The sequence below is a fragment of the Catharus ustulatus genome, chromosome 24, assembly GCF_009819885.2.
Source record: "Catharus ustulatus isolate bCatUst1 chromosome 24, bCatUst1.pri.v2, whole genome shotgun sequence".
Lineage (NCBI taxonomy): Eukaryota > Metazoa > Chordata > Aves > Passeriformes > Turdidae > Catharus > Catharus ustulatus.
The window spans coordinates 1,179,246-1,195,170 of record NC_046244.1 but is presented as its reverse complement, the minus strand read 5'-3'; positions in this window follow the sequence as shown (position 1 = coordinate 1,195,170).

Sequence of the window (15,925 nt, the reverse complement as noted above, 5' to 3'; positions counted from 1 at the left end):
TGGGTGTTGGGGTCAGTGGTGATACTGACTGTGCAGGGCAGGGAGGAGTGCCTGCAATTCCTGTGGATCCTGGCTCAGCTAGAAAAATGTGCAATAAAATCATTTTCAAGCCTCTTTGCCTTGCTTTTATGAATTATTTCTCCAGGGTGCTGTCAGACAAAGAGCAGAGAGTGAGTTGGCATTGGGCATCTTTAAATAAAATCAACCCAGCTTTAAATTTTCTGCTAAAACGATGTTCCTCTGCTTGGGGAGAGGAAGGCAGGAAAAAAACAAGGAGCCTCATTTAGAATCCCAGGATGGTTTGGATGGGGAAGGAACCTTAAAGCCCACCCAGTCCCACCCCCTGCCATGGGCAGGGACACCTTCCACTGTCCCAGGCTGCTCCCAGCCCTGTCCAGCCTGGCCTTGGACACTGCCAGGGATCCAGGGGCAGCCGCAGCTGCTCTGGGCACCCTGTGCCAGGGCTGCCCACCCTCACAGCCAGGAATTCCTTCCAATATTCCATCTCACCCTGTCCCTTCCAGCTTAAACCATTGTCCTTTGTCCTCATCTGTGTCACTCCAAAGCACCTGGGTGCTGCCTGCTGGGGGGGCACGAAGGAGCCCCAAAACCCACCCCAAACTCCTGGAGGGCAGGAGAGAGCTCCAAACCCACCCCAAACCCTGACAGGGAGAGAGAGCCCCAAATCCCAGGAAGGAGAACACCCCAACCCCCCAGCAGGCAGGAGAAAGCCCCAAACTCACCCCAAACCCTGCAGGGAGGAGAAAGCTCCAAACTCACCCCAAACCCACTCCAATCCCTGGAAGAGAGGAGAGAGCCCCAAACCCCACAGGGAGGAGAGAACCCCTCCACCCTCCTCCCTGACTGCTGGGATTGTCCCCAAACCATCACCCCGATGTGACCACAGCTCTGTCCTCTCCAGCCCAGTCACCTCCTGCTGCCTGTTTGGGATAAACCTCCCCAAATCTTCCCCATCCCTGGCCCTTCCCAGCCTGGCCAGGGCCCGTTTCAGTCTGGTCCAGGACTCGGCCCCAGCCCCTGCCCCCAGCTCGAGCCTTTCACGCCTCAGGGCCGCGGTGTCAAGTGGATTTTTGAGCCTTAACTCTGAATTTCATGGCTTTTGTGGCTCCAAATCAGGCCCCTAATGCCATTTAAACGTTGGCTTTTGGGAGCTGATAAACGCCGGGGTCGGTGTGGGCAGAGTGGGGAGCTCCCGGCTCCAACATCCCTGGGATGGGAAAAGGGGCCTGGGGAGGCTCGGGGGGCTCGGGGTGACCCCAGCAAGGGGCAGCAGCAGCTCTGGAGTGCCCCAGTCCCAATCCCTGGCTCTCAGCATTCCCGGTGCCAGGCTGAGACAGAACTGCAGAATTTCCCTGGATAACCCCGGCTCCGGCTGCTTCTGTCAGGGATGAGTGATGGATCAGCCCCGCCTCGGGAGCGGGGCCGAGCCGGGATGGATCCCAAACCCTTCCCCTCCATCCCGGGAACGCGGGAACACCCCGGGCAGCGGGAGAGAGGGAATGGAAAACAGAGAGCCCGGGGAAAGGAAAGGGAACCGAGGGGGAGAGCTGGGATCTGTGTGGGATCAGCTGGGATCTGTGTGGGATGGGCTGGGATCTGTGTGGGGTGAGCTGAGATTTGAGTTGGGAGAGCTGGGATCTGTGTGGGGTGAGCTGGGATCTGTGTGGGGAGAGCTGGGATCTGTGTGGGATCAGCTGGGATCTGTGTGGGTGAGCCAGGAGAGGAAGAGGAGGAGGCTCTGCCCAGGGAACAGCCCCTGCTGCCTTGGCATTGAGTAGGGAAGCTTCTGCTTCCTGGGTGATTTAAAAATTTTCAAAAACCCAAAAAACAAACAAAAAACCCCTAAAATCTCCAACAAACAAACAAAACCCAAAACCACAAACAAAGAAACACACCCAATTACCCAAACCAACAAAACAACCCTCTAAATACCCAAAAAACAAACCAGAATCAAACAACTAACCATCAAATAACAGAAAACAACAAAAAAACCCCCCCACAATCAACTCCCCCCCAAAAAAAGCCCTTTAAAAATTACATTTTTATTTAAATTTTAATTTTTTTTAAGTCCAAATTGCCTGGATTGCTCAAAAGCGACCACCTCAGTTTCTGCCCTAATGCTGTTCAAACAGCGTTCACCAACTCGGCTTTTTAAAATGTGATTTTTATTTATTTATTTTGTTTAAAGGAAAGGTTTAACTTTAAGGGGAACGCCTGCAATTCCCCTCGCTGGGAATGGCTGCAGCTCAGGACTCATGGGGCTGGAAAGCCCAGGGATGTGGGGCACAGGACACGGAACCTGAACCACATCTTGGTGGATTTTGGCTCTGAGGAACAGAGGAGACCCCTGAGGGTCAATAACGAGCTCTCAATGCCTGCCCTGGGCAGCAGGAGCATCCAGTGGGGAGATGGCACCAAATTTTCTTGTTTCTGGAGCCTCTTTGTGTTTTAGGACACGTCGGGGTTCCTGCAAAGCTCCCGGTGGAACCCCCCAGTTCCCACAAACTGCTTTGGGGACACATTCAGGGCTCCTTCATTTCCCAGCCTGATTTCCTCCTAAAACCCCTAAATGCAGCGTTCCAGGGCTGGGGTCCCAGCGGTTCCCTCTGGATTTGCGCCTGTGGGGTGCAGGGGCAGAATTCCCGGCTCTGGCCGAGGCACTTTCCCCTCGTTATCCGAGCAGGGGCTGGAAAATCTCCGGGCACAGGTGTGGGGTGCAGGGCAGGGCCAGGCTGCGGGATAAAGGGAATAAAATCCCACAGGATGCGGCTTCCAGGGCACGGCCAGGGGCTCACGGAGCGAGGCTTCCCCAAAAAACATCCCCCCCTCTCTCCCTCCCTTCCCACTCCTGCGGCTTTCCGGGATTTTTGGGAACAGCCCGTGCCTTCCCGTTTTTCCATCCCCTGAATAAAAGGATGATGAGGAGAAAAGAGCCACAGGAGGGGGGGTGGGGACAGGAGAGGGGAAAACTCAGCACGGGGAGAGCCAGAGCCCTGAGAGTCATCCCGGAGCTTTTCCAGGGACACAGAGCTCCCCGCGCTGGATTTCCTCTGCTTCTGCCTGATTTTATTTCTCCCTTTGGCCATTTCTGCCCGGGGCTCTCCTGCCCGGTCCTGGGGTGCTTGGTGGCTTTGGAGGAGTGGAGAATCCCCGGGGGCTGCGGGCAGGAGGAGTTTGCAGTACAGGGAGTCAGCGGCAGATGGAGATCTTTATCCCGCTCTCCGCAGGAAAACCCAGAAAACCAGCGGGAAAACCGGGAAAACCAACAGGAAAACCAGCGGGAAAACCGGGAAAAACCGGGAAAAGCAGCGGCTCCCGCCGGGCTGCCAGCCTGGGCTGGCTCATCCAACGGGGCTCCGACCCAGAGCTGATGGGGGGCAGGAGGTGCCGTGGCCGGGGTGGGTTCAGACCGCGGGGGAAGGAAGAAAAGAGCCGCCGGGTTCAGCTCTGGAGCCCGATTTTCCCACAGGGAGGGTGGGAGGAAGCCGGGAAAGAAACAGCGACGGCAAGAAAGGGGAGAGGGTTTGAGGGCGTCGTCGCTACTCCACAAGCAAACCGGGGGGTTAAGAGCAAGTGCCTGCACTCCCCTTCCCCTCCAAAAATGCTGCGAAATTACGGAGAGGCTTCTAATATTTAACATTTTTGTTAAAGCCCCAGGTCCTGGAGTCATGAGAATGCGGCAGGATGTCAGCTTCCAGCTAAAACAAATAAAGAGGGGATTCACCAGCCTCAGGCTGACACCGCAGAGCGGGAAGGAGACTGAGCCCACCTCAGGGCAGGGAAAAAACCTGGAAAATAGAGGGGCTGGGAGCCTCTCAAGCATCCCCCCACTCCTTTACCGAGCACTGCGAACCTCGGGGTGCGTCCCTGTGGGGGCAGAGCCCTCCTTCCCACCTGGAAGCACTCCCGGATCCCTCCTGCCGGGCTCGACCCCTCTGCCCGGCGCTGGGAGCCGGGGATGCTCCGGCGGGAGCGGCTCTGACGGGAGCAGGGCTGAGCCATCCCTCCGCTGTCCCCGGGGAGCGCTTGTCTGGGAGCCGGATTCCTCCGGAGCCAGCCTGCCGGACAGGGGAACAGGTGACGGCGGCTCCGGCCCCCCCAGCTCAGCGGGGAACCCCCAGGACATCAATCACTGCCCGCCTGGGCTCGGCACGCAGAGCAGGAGGTTCCTGCCAGCGGCGGCAGAGCTGGCCCGGGGTGGATTTGGGATTAGCACAGAACTCGGCCAGGCGGGGATTCCGCAGCTCAAGGGCCGAAAGCTGCGGCCCCGGATCGGCCCCGGCACGGGGAGAGGCTGGAGATGGAAGGGGGCACGGGAACCACCCGGGATGGGCACGGAACCACCCGGGGAGGGCACGGAACCACCCGGGATGGGCACGGAATCACCCGGGGTGGGCACGGAACCACCCGGGATGGGCACGGAAGTGCTCAGGGCCGCCCTGACCGGTGGGATGGGACCTTGGAGGATCGGAGCCTATCTGCTCCGTGCAGAGCCCTCCGAAGGGATGGATCCTGCCCATCCAGAGGGATGGATCCTGTTCCTTCCAAAGAGATGGATCCTGCTCATCCAGAGAGATGGATCCTGTTCCCTCCAAGGGGATGGATCCTGCTCATCCAGAGGGATGGATCCTGCTCATCCAGAGAGATGGATCCTGTTCCATCCAAAGGGATGGATCCTGCTCATCCAGAGAGATGGATCCTGTTCCCTCCAAGGGGATGGATCCTGCTCATCCAGAGGGATGGATCCTGCTCATCCAGAGGGATGGATCCTGCCCATCCAGAGGGATGGATCCCTGCCCATGCAAAGGGATGGATCCTGCCCGTGCACAGGGCTGGATCCTCGGCCAGGGTGGGCAGTGGGAGCTCCAACCTTTTGCCCCCGGTGGCGGGCACCATTCTGCAAACAGCAGTGCCCCCAAATGCCACATCCTCATCCTCCTCCTCATCCTCCTCATCCTCCTCATCCTCCTCATCCTCCTCATCCTCACACAGCTCCGGGCCTGGAGCACAAACCTCATCCCCCTGGATGCTTTTCCCTTTTGTCACGCCCGGGGCTCTCTGCCCCCACAGTCCCTCTCCGGGGGCGTTATCCCCTAAATCTGCTCCTGTCCCTACCACCCAACCCCCAGGCTCAGCAGCAGGGCAGAGACCCCTCCTCCCCCCGCACACCCCAGCCCCTCCCTCCGCATCCCCCTCCCAGCCCTGGCTCGGCTGTTTAAAATGTATCAGCGGTTCCATCTCAGCTGCTGTTTTCCATCCCTCAGCGATAAGGGATCTGCGTGTACACAGCACCCAGGGAACGCTCCGCTCTTCCCATGGATATTCCCCCCCGGGGCCGATTATCCGCATCATCCCAGCGGCAGCCCCGCTCTGCCCTTGTTTTTTTGTGGCCGATTTCCACCCCCCCACGCCACCCTTGGGTTCTTTGCCCCCGCCCCGAGTGGTGCTCGCAGACCTGAGATCACAAACCTGACATTTCTGCGGCGGTGCCGCAGTGCCAGGCGGGCAGAGCTGCCGGGGACAATCGATTCTCCCCGCTCCGTCTCCCGGTGCCGTCCGAAACATTCAATCCACGTGAGATCAGCCCTTCCCGCAGCTCCCTCCGCGCTTTTCCCCCGGTTCGGGAGAAATGTGGCACCCCAAAAACGGGGAACAGCTACTGGAGCCGGGCAGGAGGGCCGGGAAAGGGGAAGGGGAAAGGGAAGGGGAAGAAGCAGCTCGGAACAGGGAAAGCCGTGCCCTCTGCACGGACAAACTGGGCTGTGCTGGGATGGCAAACTGGGACCAGTCTGTGGCTCCTCCAGTGCCACACCCGCAGCCCAGAGCGGGGCGATAATGCAGGGAAAAGGGAATTCCAGCCTGGGGAAAAGCGCACGATGGAACCTGGGGGCTTGTAGGGAACAGGGATAATTGGATTTTGGGCTCCCAGAGAGATTCGCTGGGTCCCAACTCCCCTGAGCTCCAGAGGGTGCAGCTCAGTGCTCAGGGGCCGGGCTGGAGGCTGTTCCCATTCAGAGGTGTTCCCGTAGGGATTCCAAATCCCTTCCTGCAGGAATCCCTCCAGGCAGGGCGGTGCTGTATCCCTGCGGCCGTGGGGAACTTGAGGCACAGCACCGGGAGCGCGCCTGGGAAGGGGCTGGAGGCTCTGGAATCAACAAGGAGAAATCTGCGGGAAGTGGTGAGATGGGAGCTCTGGGAGCTCCGGAAAGCCAGGGGTGACATCTCCTCAGTCCCTGCCGTGCTCTGCACCCCACAGCCCCTCGGCGCCTCGCGTGGAGCAGCTGCGGGAGCGGAGGAGCCGGAGCGGGGGTCAGAGCCCAGCCCTGGGCCGTGGGGAAAGGCGGTGACGCCCGTGCCCCAGGAATGCGGCCCCCGGCTGGCCCCGAGCCCATCCCGCTGGCCCCAATCCCGGCTGGCCCCAATCCCGTCCCGGCTGGCCCCATCCCGGCTGGCAGCGCGATGTGCGGGGACAGCTGTGCCCGCGCCCGGTGACATCACCGCGGCTGGGGAGCGCTGCCTCGGCCCAGGGCTCCTTCTCCAGGGCAAAGAGGGGGGAAGGAGCCCGTGCTGCCCTTAACCCTCGGCTTGCCGGCAGCTCCGGCTCCCGAGGAGGAGAACGGGGCGATTCCCGCACAAATCCCGGCGCTGGGACAAGGGCGTGACCCCGACACCGGACGGAGAGGACGCCCCAGCCGGGCTGGATCACGGAATGACCGCGGTGTTCCCCCCTCCAGCTGCCCAAAACCCAGCTGCGGGCTCTGTCTTCTCAGCCCCAGCTCTCTGCTGGTGCCTCCAACCAGGGAATGCCGAGGGGAGGAGGGAGGGAGGGAGGGAGGGAGGGATGGGAGGCAGCTCCAGCTGGATGCAGGCGGAGGGAGAGACCCGGAGCGAGGCTCGGAGCTGCTCCTGCTGCCCTGGGCTCCTCTTCCTCTGCAGCTCTGCCCTCTGCTCGGGGGGCTGCACGTCAATCATGGGCAAAGCCCAGGCCCGGGGTGGTTTGGCTGTGCCTAGGGAAGGAGGCTGGTGGCCAGGAGCTGTGCCAGCACCCGCTGCTCCACCCAGCAGCGAATTCCCCGCTCCCGGTGCCTCCCCGGGGGTTGTGCATTTGCAGCTCGATTTGCTAAGCAGGGCTTTGTTAGACTCTGCATCGTGTGGACACTGGGATTGTACTGGGGTGAGGTGTGAGGGCAGCTGAGCCACCCCAAATGTGCTGCCACGTGTGGTGAGAAGGATTCAGAAATCACAGAACCATGGGATGGTTTGGGATGGAGGGACCTCAAACCCCAACCACTGCCCCCTGCCATGGCAGGGACACCTCTCACAGTGCCAGGCTGCTCCAGGCCTGGCCTGGAACACTTCCAGGGATCCAGGAACAGCCACTGCTCCTCCTTCAGCTCCAGCTTCTCACAATCCCAAACCTTGCCCTGAGCTGCCGCTTCTCCAAAATGACCCGGGAGTGATGTCTGAGCCCCAACAGAGGCTGCTCCCTCGGCTCCCCTTTCCATCCCTGGCTGGAAATGACTGAGATGGGCACAGCTGGGGTGGGCACAACTGGGATGGGCACAACTGGGCCCAGCTTTGCTGCTGGACTGGTGAGGAGGGACTGGCTCGGGTGGGATGGGACATCAGCCCTTGAGAATGTGACCCTCCCGGGCTGCTCCGCCTGATGTTTCCCCTGGAGCCATCAATCAGGGCAGAGCCACGATCGGGTTTTACAGCCAGAGCAGCTCGTGAAACCCAAGCTCGGCGTGGCAGCCTCTGCTCGGCTCCCTGGCAGGGCAAGGGGAGCCTGGGAGGGGCTTTAACCCCTTGTGAGGGTCCCTGGAGCTCAGGTAAACCCCAGCATTTCCCCTCCTCCACCCTGTGCTGGTGAAGCTCTGCACAGGTAACACACACAAAGCTCCTTCCCGTGCCATTCCCAGCCCACATCCCCCAAAATCTGCTGAAAACCTCCTAAACCAGCAGATCTGCTGCTTCTCCGCAGCTCCCACCCAGCTCCAGAGCCCGGGATATTCCCAGGGTGCATTTGCTAAAACAGACACGGCACAAGCAGCTGCTTCGTTCCCTGAGCTCTCTGAGCAAAGGTATGCCTGGAAAAGCGAAATTCCTGTTAAACACAAAGAAATGTGTGCCTGGAAAAGCGAAATTCCTGTTAAACACAAGGAAATGTGTGCCTGGAAAAGCGAAATTCCTGTTAAACACAAGGAAATCTGTGCCTGGAAAAGTGAAATTCCCGCGGGTAGAGCCGCTGTCCCGGTGCCTTTGTTCCCCCTCCCTCCCCTCGGGGAGTTTGTTCCTGTCCCGGTTCTCCGGGAACAAAGCGGTTTTCCCCCGGGCCGGCCATGGAACTGCGGGAATTCCGGGAGGTTTTTGCAGCCAGGCCATGGATTGCTGATCGGGAATGAGATTCCCGAAGCTGGAAGTGACCCTAAGTGTCGGGGGAAGCGACAGCTCCCACCGGGAATGAGTGTGAGAGAGCAGGTGGTGGCTGAGGTGGGGACGAGCTCCTGGGAAGGATTTGGGATTTGGCTCCCTGCATCCCAGAGATCCTGCTGGCAGTGACAGATCATAAATCGCAGATCCATGGAATGTCCTGAGCTGGAAGGGACCCAATGAGATCACTGATCCACCCCTGCACAGGATCCCAGCAATTCTACCCTGGCATTGCTCTGAGAGCTCTGGGATTGTTCCGGAAGCTCTGGGATTGCCCCTGGAGCTCTGGAATTGCCCCTGGAGCTCTGGGATTGCCCCTGGAGCTCTGGAATTGCCCCCAGAGCTCTGGCATTGCTCCTGGAGCTCTGACATTGCCCCTGGAGCTCTGGCATTGCCCCCGGAGCTCTGGCATTGCCCCTGGAGCTCTGGCATTGCCCCTGGAGCTCTGGAATTGCCCCTGGAGCTCTGGGATTGCTCCTGGAGCTCTGGAATTGCCCCTGGAGCTCTGGGATTGCCCCTGGAGCTCTGGCATTGCCCCTGGAGCTCTGGCATTGCTCCTGGAGCTCTGGCAGCCTCGGGATGTCACCATTCCCTGGGCAGCCTGGGCAGATTCCTGATCCCATCCCAGCCCTCCTGACACAGCTCCAGCCACCCCTCAGGTTCATTTTTCCACGTAAATGAATAAATCTGACTGGGGAAGGAGCTGAGCCCGCAGTGGGTGGTTCCACACGATCAGAAATAGGAACTGGCTGATTAACCCAGGCTGATTAACCCAGGCTGATTTCCAGGGCCGAGCATCTCCTGCCCAAACACAGCAGGGATGTGCAAAGTCACGGCTTTGGGGTGAAGTGATGATGGGGGATCAGCTAAAATCCCGGCCCTGACCCATTCCTGCCTCGGAGGAGCCTGGAGTGGAGGGGTTTAGGCCATTCCAGGATTAAAATGCTTGTGCATGGCCTGGCTGCTGCTCCCTGCCCTGTCCCGGCCCCTCCTGCTCCTCACCTGGCCCAGGATTGGGACAGGGAGCAGCTCCGAGCAGGAATTCGGTGCTGGGAGCCGGCATTCTGTTCCCTGCTGAGGGGCAGAGACTGAGCACGGAAGGAGGGAGCAGGGAGGTGAATTCCTCACCATTCCTGTAGGGAATTCTTTGCCCAGCTGGGGGGTTCTAAGCCCCTTGGAGGACACGGAGCGCCCACCCAGGTGTGATCCTGGCCCTTGGGAGCTGCCCCCTCTCCCATTGCCGGACCGAGCCCTGTCCCCGGAGCCTCCCAGCGCCCCCAGATCCCTCCCTGTGCCCCGAGGATGAGGAGGGGGTGATTTGGGGCTGCGGGGAAGGTGATAATTCCCCGCTAACACCTGCATTTACCGCCTCCCCCGCTGGCAGCTCCTCCTGACGGCGCTGACAGCTCGCCAGAGGCTCCCGCTGATGTTTTCCCCGAGCTGGGCAATGTGGGGAGCAGCTGCTGCCGGGGAGGGTCTCATCTTTCTGCTCCAGCCCGGGAGAGCCCGCCTGGAAGCTTCCCCAGCTCCCGATTTCATCGGGAACGCCGCGGCTTTGGCAGCGCTTCAGTCCCTGCCCCTGGCCCGGCTGGGGGGAACCAGCTGCGGCTCCTTCTCACAGCCTGGGAAAATATTCAGGGCTCCTCTTCCCCCGAGAGGCCTGAAATCCAAGCGGCTGCAGCTCCGGTTCCCCCTCCATCCTTCTCCTGCTCCTTTTCCATCTCCCTTTTCTCACCCCAACCTCACGGCCCTCGTGGAAAATCCAGAGCTCATCCCCGCTTTCCTTGGGGACAGCAGGTCACAGCGGTCACAGCGGTCACAGCAGGTCACAGCAGGTCACCCATCCCATCCAGGTCACCCACCCCATCCCCTGCATGGAGCCTGATTGATCCCACACCTCCTCTCCCTAAAAAATCTAACCTGTTCCCTCCCCAACGCGTTATTTTAGCACAGTACAGTAATTTCACAATTATAAGCCGCACCATTTTGACTAAAATTTTGGTCCAAACCCAAAGTGCAGCTTATAATCAGGTGTGGCTTATATATGGACAAAGAACCAAAAGTTGCTGTTTTAGTTTGGAGGATGGGTGTCTGCTGAGAAAGGCAGGAGCTTCTCTTTGAAATGAAGAATGTAAACCCCCTCCCTCCAAATTATTATAATTTTGAAATCAAGGGGCTCTCAGGCAAAAATATGGGAATTAGGAATAACAGTTCTTTACTAGGGAAATTAAAATAGAAATACAGTACTACAAAGAACAAACCCCAAACCCTGACACAGTCAGAGTACAACCTGACACCCGTCAGGCAGGGTGTTGGCAGCAGTCCCATCCCATGGTGGCTGCATCCTCCTGCAGTGACAGATGTGGCTCAGTTGGAGCAGTGCTCCTGTACAAGGTGCAGTTTCCCTCTAAAGGTCCAGTGGTGATGTGGAGAAATCCGGTTTTCCTCTGGAGTCCAGTGGAGAAAGGGGCTCCCTTAGTGTCCCAAAACCTCTGTTTTTATCTTGGTAAGAAATGTTGGGCTCTTCCCCCTGGCTGGAGCAACTCCCAATGGGATGCAGTAATTTTATCAGTCCCACAGTGGGACTCAATGGCCATGAGCAGAAAATGACTGGCTGGAGGAAGGATGGGTTGTGAAAAGATAAAGAACACTGCCCTGCCTGGTTTCAATGGATGGCCCATTAGCAGAATATCTCCCACGGAGATCAGGATCACTGCCCCCACCCTGAACAGATGGTGATAGAACAGATACCTTTGATCACACTCTGTATTGTAATGTGCAGCTTATAATCAGGTGTGGCTTGTGTATGGACAGAGAATGAAAAGTTGCTGGCACCCGAAAGTGCGGCTTGTACTCAGTGCGGCTTATAATCGTGAAATTACTGTAATCCCAGCCATTCCAAAATACTCCCTAAATTTACACCCTCATTTTCCAGCTCCCTCTGTTTGCTCAGGGAATATTTTTCTGAGCTTTTCCAGCTCTCAGACACAGAACCTGCAGGAGGAACCTCCCAGTCAACGATGAGCTCCAGCCATGCCCCTCACCCTGCAGTTGGACACGCTGCTGATCCCTGTTTGATAGAGGGGGAATTCGGGTCCAAAGGGGTTCTGCAGATTCCCAGCCCAGATTCCAGTCCCTGTCTGATAGAGGGTAATTCAGATTCAAGAGGTTCTGCAGATTCCAGTCCCTCTTTGACAGAGGGGGATTCAGATCCAAGGGGATTCTGCAGATTCCCAGCCCAGATTCCCAGCCCTGTTTGACCGAGGGGAATTCAGACACAAGGAATTCTGCAGATTCCAGTCCCTGTTTGACAGAGGGGGAATTCAGACCCAAGGGAGTTCTGCAGATTCCCAGCCCAGCAGGGTGAAAATGGACAGAAATTCCCAGATCCCCAGGACAGCTGTTTGGGGAAGTTTATCCTTGTTTTACCAGGAGGAACTCCCCAACAATGTGGGGATCCTATTAAAAAAGCACCAATTTTCCCCAGCAGGGAGCTGAGGCACCACCAGAGCTGCTGGATTTTCTGTGGATGTCTCAGTTTTGTGAGGAATGTTCGGCATCAGAGCCAGGTAAGGGATGCAAAATAGGTCATGAAAATGGCTGAGCGAGCAGTGAGCCCCTGGAAATTCATGTCAGCACCTCAGGCTGGTCCCTTCCTCCTGTAAAATCTGACTTTGGTGGGAATCAGCCTGGCAGGGAAAGGACCTGGCTCTGTCCCAGGGCTGTTGAAACTCCCACAAAACGTCCCAGGATTGGAGCAGTGCTGCTTCACTGCCGGTTTGTGCTGGAGAAGGTGCAGGCAGGGGATGGGGATGAAACCTCTCCATGTGGAAAAGGTGCTGATTCCTGCCCAGGAATTTGCTGGCATCAGGGAAGAGGTGCAGCTGTACCCAAGGGATGAGAGTAGGGCAGAGGGTGTGGCTGGAGAGGTTTGGGAGTCATGGAATGCTGGAATGGTTTGGGCTGGAAAGGACCTCAAAGCCCATCCAGTGCCACCCCTGCCATGGCAGGGACACCTCCCACTGTCCCAGGCTGCTCCCAAACCCATCCAGCCTGGGCCTGGGCACTGCCAGGGGTGCAGGGCAGCCACAGCTCAGTGTAACCTGTGCCAGGGCCTCCCCACCCTCACAGGGAATAATTCCTTCCCAATATCCCACCTGCCTCTGCCCTCTGGCAGTGGGAAGCTAAGATTTTAAAACTTTTTAAAAGCTAAAACTAAAGAAACCCAACATTTTGTTCCCTTTTTAGGTGAGTTTCACATTTCAGAACACCCAGCTGCCCATTTTGGGCTGACCTGGTGGGACACAAAGAGCTCACACCAAGAACTTTGGGCAGGTTTGCACCTTGCAATGTGGGAATGTGGACTCAGGATCTCATATTCCCTTTATTTGACACCAATTCCACCACTTGGGGCTACCCCAGCAGCTGAAGGTGGGGATCAACCCCATCAAACAGCCCCATCCTGGGAGTTGGGTGCATCTTGATGTCCCCATCCCCGGGGTTTGGGTGCAGCCTGGTGTCTCCATCCCCATCCCCATTCCCATCCTCATCCCTATCCATCCCCATCTCATCCCCATTCTCATCCATCCCTATCCCCATCCCAGGGGGTTTGGGTGCAGCCTGGTGCCCCATCCCCATCCCTATCCCCATTCCCATCCTCATCCCTTTCCATCCCCATCTTCACCCCCATTCTCATCCATCCCCATTCTTATCCCAGGCTTTGGGTGCACCTTGATGTCTCCATCCTGGGGCTTTGGGTGGAGCTTGATGTCCCCATCCCCATCCCAATCCCCATCCCAGGGAGTTTGGGTGCAGCCTGGTGTCTCCATCCCTATCCCCATTCCCATCCTCATCCCTCTCCATCCCCATCTTCATCCCCATTCCCATCCTTATCCCCATCCTGGGGTTTGAGTGCAACCTGGTGCCCCATCCCCATCCATCCCCATCTTCATCCCCATTCTCATCCATCCCTATCCCCATCCCGGGGGGTTTGGGTGCAGCCTGGTGCCCCATCCCGGTATTTGGTGCAGCCCAGTGTCCCATCCCCATCCCGGTGTTTGGTGCAGCCCGGTGTCCCATCCCCATTCCCATCCCCATCCCGGTATTTGGTGCAGCCCGGTGTCCCATCCCCATCCCGGGAGTTTTTCCTGCCCAGCACACCTGGAACACGGGGGCTGGCGCAGCGATGGCAGCGGTGACAAACAAGGCAGAACAGCGCATGTGACGCCCCGTGAATTAATCAGGGAGCGGGACCGGCGTGCTGGGCAAACAAGCGCTGGAATTGCGTCCCCAGCCTTGATTAAATTAGAGAGCTCTCACTGACACAAACAGCCTCGGTAAACAGGGAACGGCCCTGAGCCAGAGGATGAGCAGGAACCTGACAGGGCAGGGAGGGAGGGAGGGAGGGGCAGGGAGGGAGGGAGGGAGGGGCAGGGATTTGGGAACGGGCAGGGATTTGGGAACGGGCAGGGATTGGGGCACAGATTTTGGCAGGGGTAGGAATTTGGGTCGGGGCAAAGATTTGGGAACGGGCCGGGAGGGAGGGAGCAGGGATTTGGGCATGGGGAGGGATTTGGGCACGGATATGAGGCAGGTATTGGCATTTGGGATTTGGGCACAGACAGGGATTTGGGCATAGGCAGGGACTGGGACACGGACACAGATTGGGGCAGGAGGGAAGGGAGAAGGGGGAATGGCCAGACAGGAACGGGGCTGCAGGGGGACAAGGGGAGGCGATTTCTGTTTCCCTGAAAAGCTGGGGTGGAAAGGAAGGAATTTCTGTGAATGAGGAGTGAACAGCGCGGGATCAAAAGTCACCAGTGAGGGCACCTGGGGGAGGGCAGTGACCGCTTCTCCTGCCTGAGGAAACAGGAACCCACGAGGATGTCATGGATCCAAACCAGCCCCAGGCATAGACACAGCTCCAGAGCAGCTCCAGGCAAAGGCACAGCTCTGGGCCCAGCTCCAGGAAAGCTCCAGAGCAGCTCCAGGCACAGGCACAGCTCCAGAGCAGCTCCAGGAACAGGCACAGCTCCAAGAACAGCTCTGGAACAGCTCCAGGAACAGAAACAGCTCCAGCTCCAGAAACAGCTCCAGGCACACAAACAGCTCCAGAACAGCTCCAGCCTGGCTGAGTTCTGGAGTGTTCCAGCCCAGCCCTGACAGAGGCTCCTGGCTGAGCTGTTGATGGAAGCTGGGATCAGTGCCCTGGGATTTTGCTCCCCTGTCAATGCCAGGTTCTCTCCTCACACCGTGCCCTGTCCTTCGTGGGCAGCCCCTCCCCCGTTTTGCTCATTGGGGTGAAAATTTCGGGATAAATCAGCAATGACCTGAGTGATGGTCAGCATTCACATCAGCACTGAGGGCTGTGGGAGCAGAACCCACCGAGCCTCCTCTCCTGCATTTCGGGAGCTCTTTATCTCGGAATCACCCAGATAAAACCAATGATTTCTGAAAGCCTGGTCCCTCTCCACAACTTCCCAGAGCCCAGCCCAAACCTGATCCGAACAAGGAAGCCCCAAAAATGAGGGAATCTTGGAGAAAACCTCCAAGAGCGACTCGATTACAGCCGGGAGTGAGGAAAGGGATGGGAGAGAAGAAGTGAGGAGCTCTGGGATGGGCGTGGGGCGAGCCCGACCACTGTGGGAGATGTGCCTGGAAGGGATGGGGGGTTCTCCATAGAAATGTGGCTGTGGGAGGGACCCTGCAGCACAGCAAACTCCTCAGCAGCCCCAGGGAACACAGCTAGAGGCATCCCAAAATCCGCCCCGGGGCTGGGAACGGCGTTTGGGATGAGATAAAGGAGTTCCTTTGCAAACACCTCGTGGAGCATCGGGAGCACCTGCGAGGGTGGTGCAGAACCGAGTCCGCTCCCATCAATCCATTTATCCCTGACCCCCCTCACATCCCCTCCTCTTCCTGCTGGGAACTTCACCAGAGTTCAGGGCTTCTTTTCTCTTTCTTTCCTTCTTTCTCTCTTTCTGTCTTTTTATATCTTTCTCCTTTTCTCTCTGCCTCCATCCCTTCATCCCTTTCTCCCTTCTTCTTTTTTCTTTCTCTCTGCCTTCTTCTTTTTTTTGCTTTCTCTCTCCCTTTCTCCCTTCTTCTCTTTTTTCCTTTCTCCCTTTTCTTCTTTTTTCTCTGTTTTTCTCCCTCTCACTTTCTCTCTTTTTTCTCTTTCTCTCTCCTTTTCTCTTTCTCTCCATCCCTCCATCCCTTTCTCTCTCTCCTTTTCGCTCTCTCTCCATCCCTCTCTCATTTTTTTCTCTCTTTCTCCCTTTTTTCTCTCTCTCTCTATCCCTGCATCCCTCTCTCATTTTCTCTCTCTTTCCCTCTCTCCCCATCCCCGGTAGCCGGAGCCAGAGCCGGTCCCTTCCCCGCCCTCCCCAGCCCGGCTGCGGCAGCGAATTTCCAATTTTCAGCTCATCTCAAGGTCGTGCCAAGAGGCGCAGAGGCCCTGGTAGGACATAAT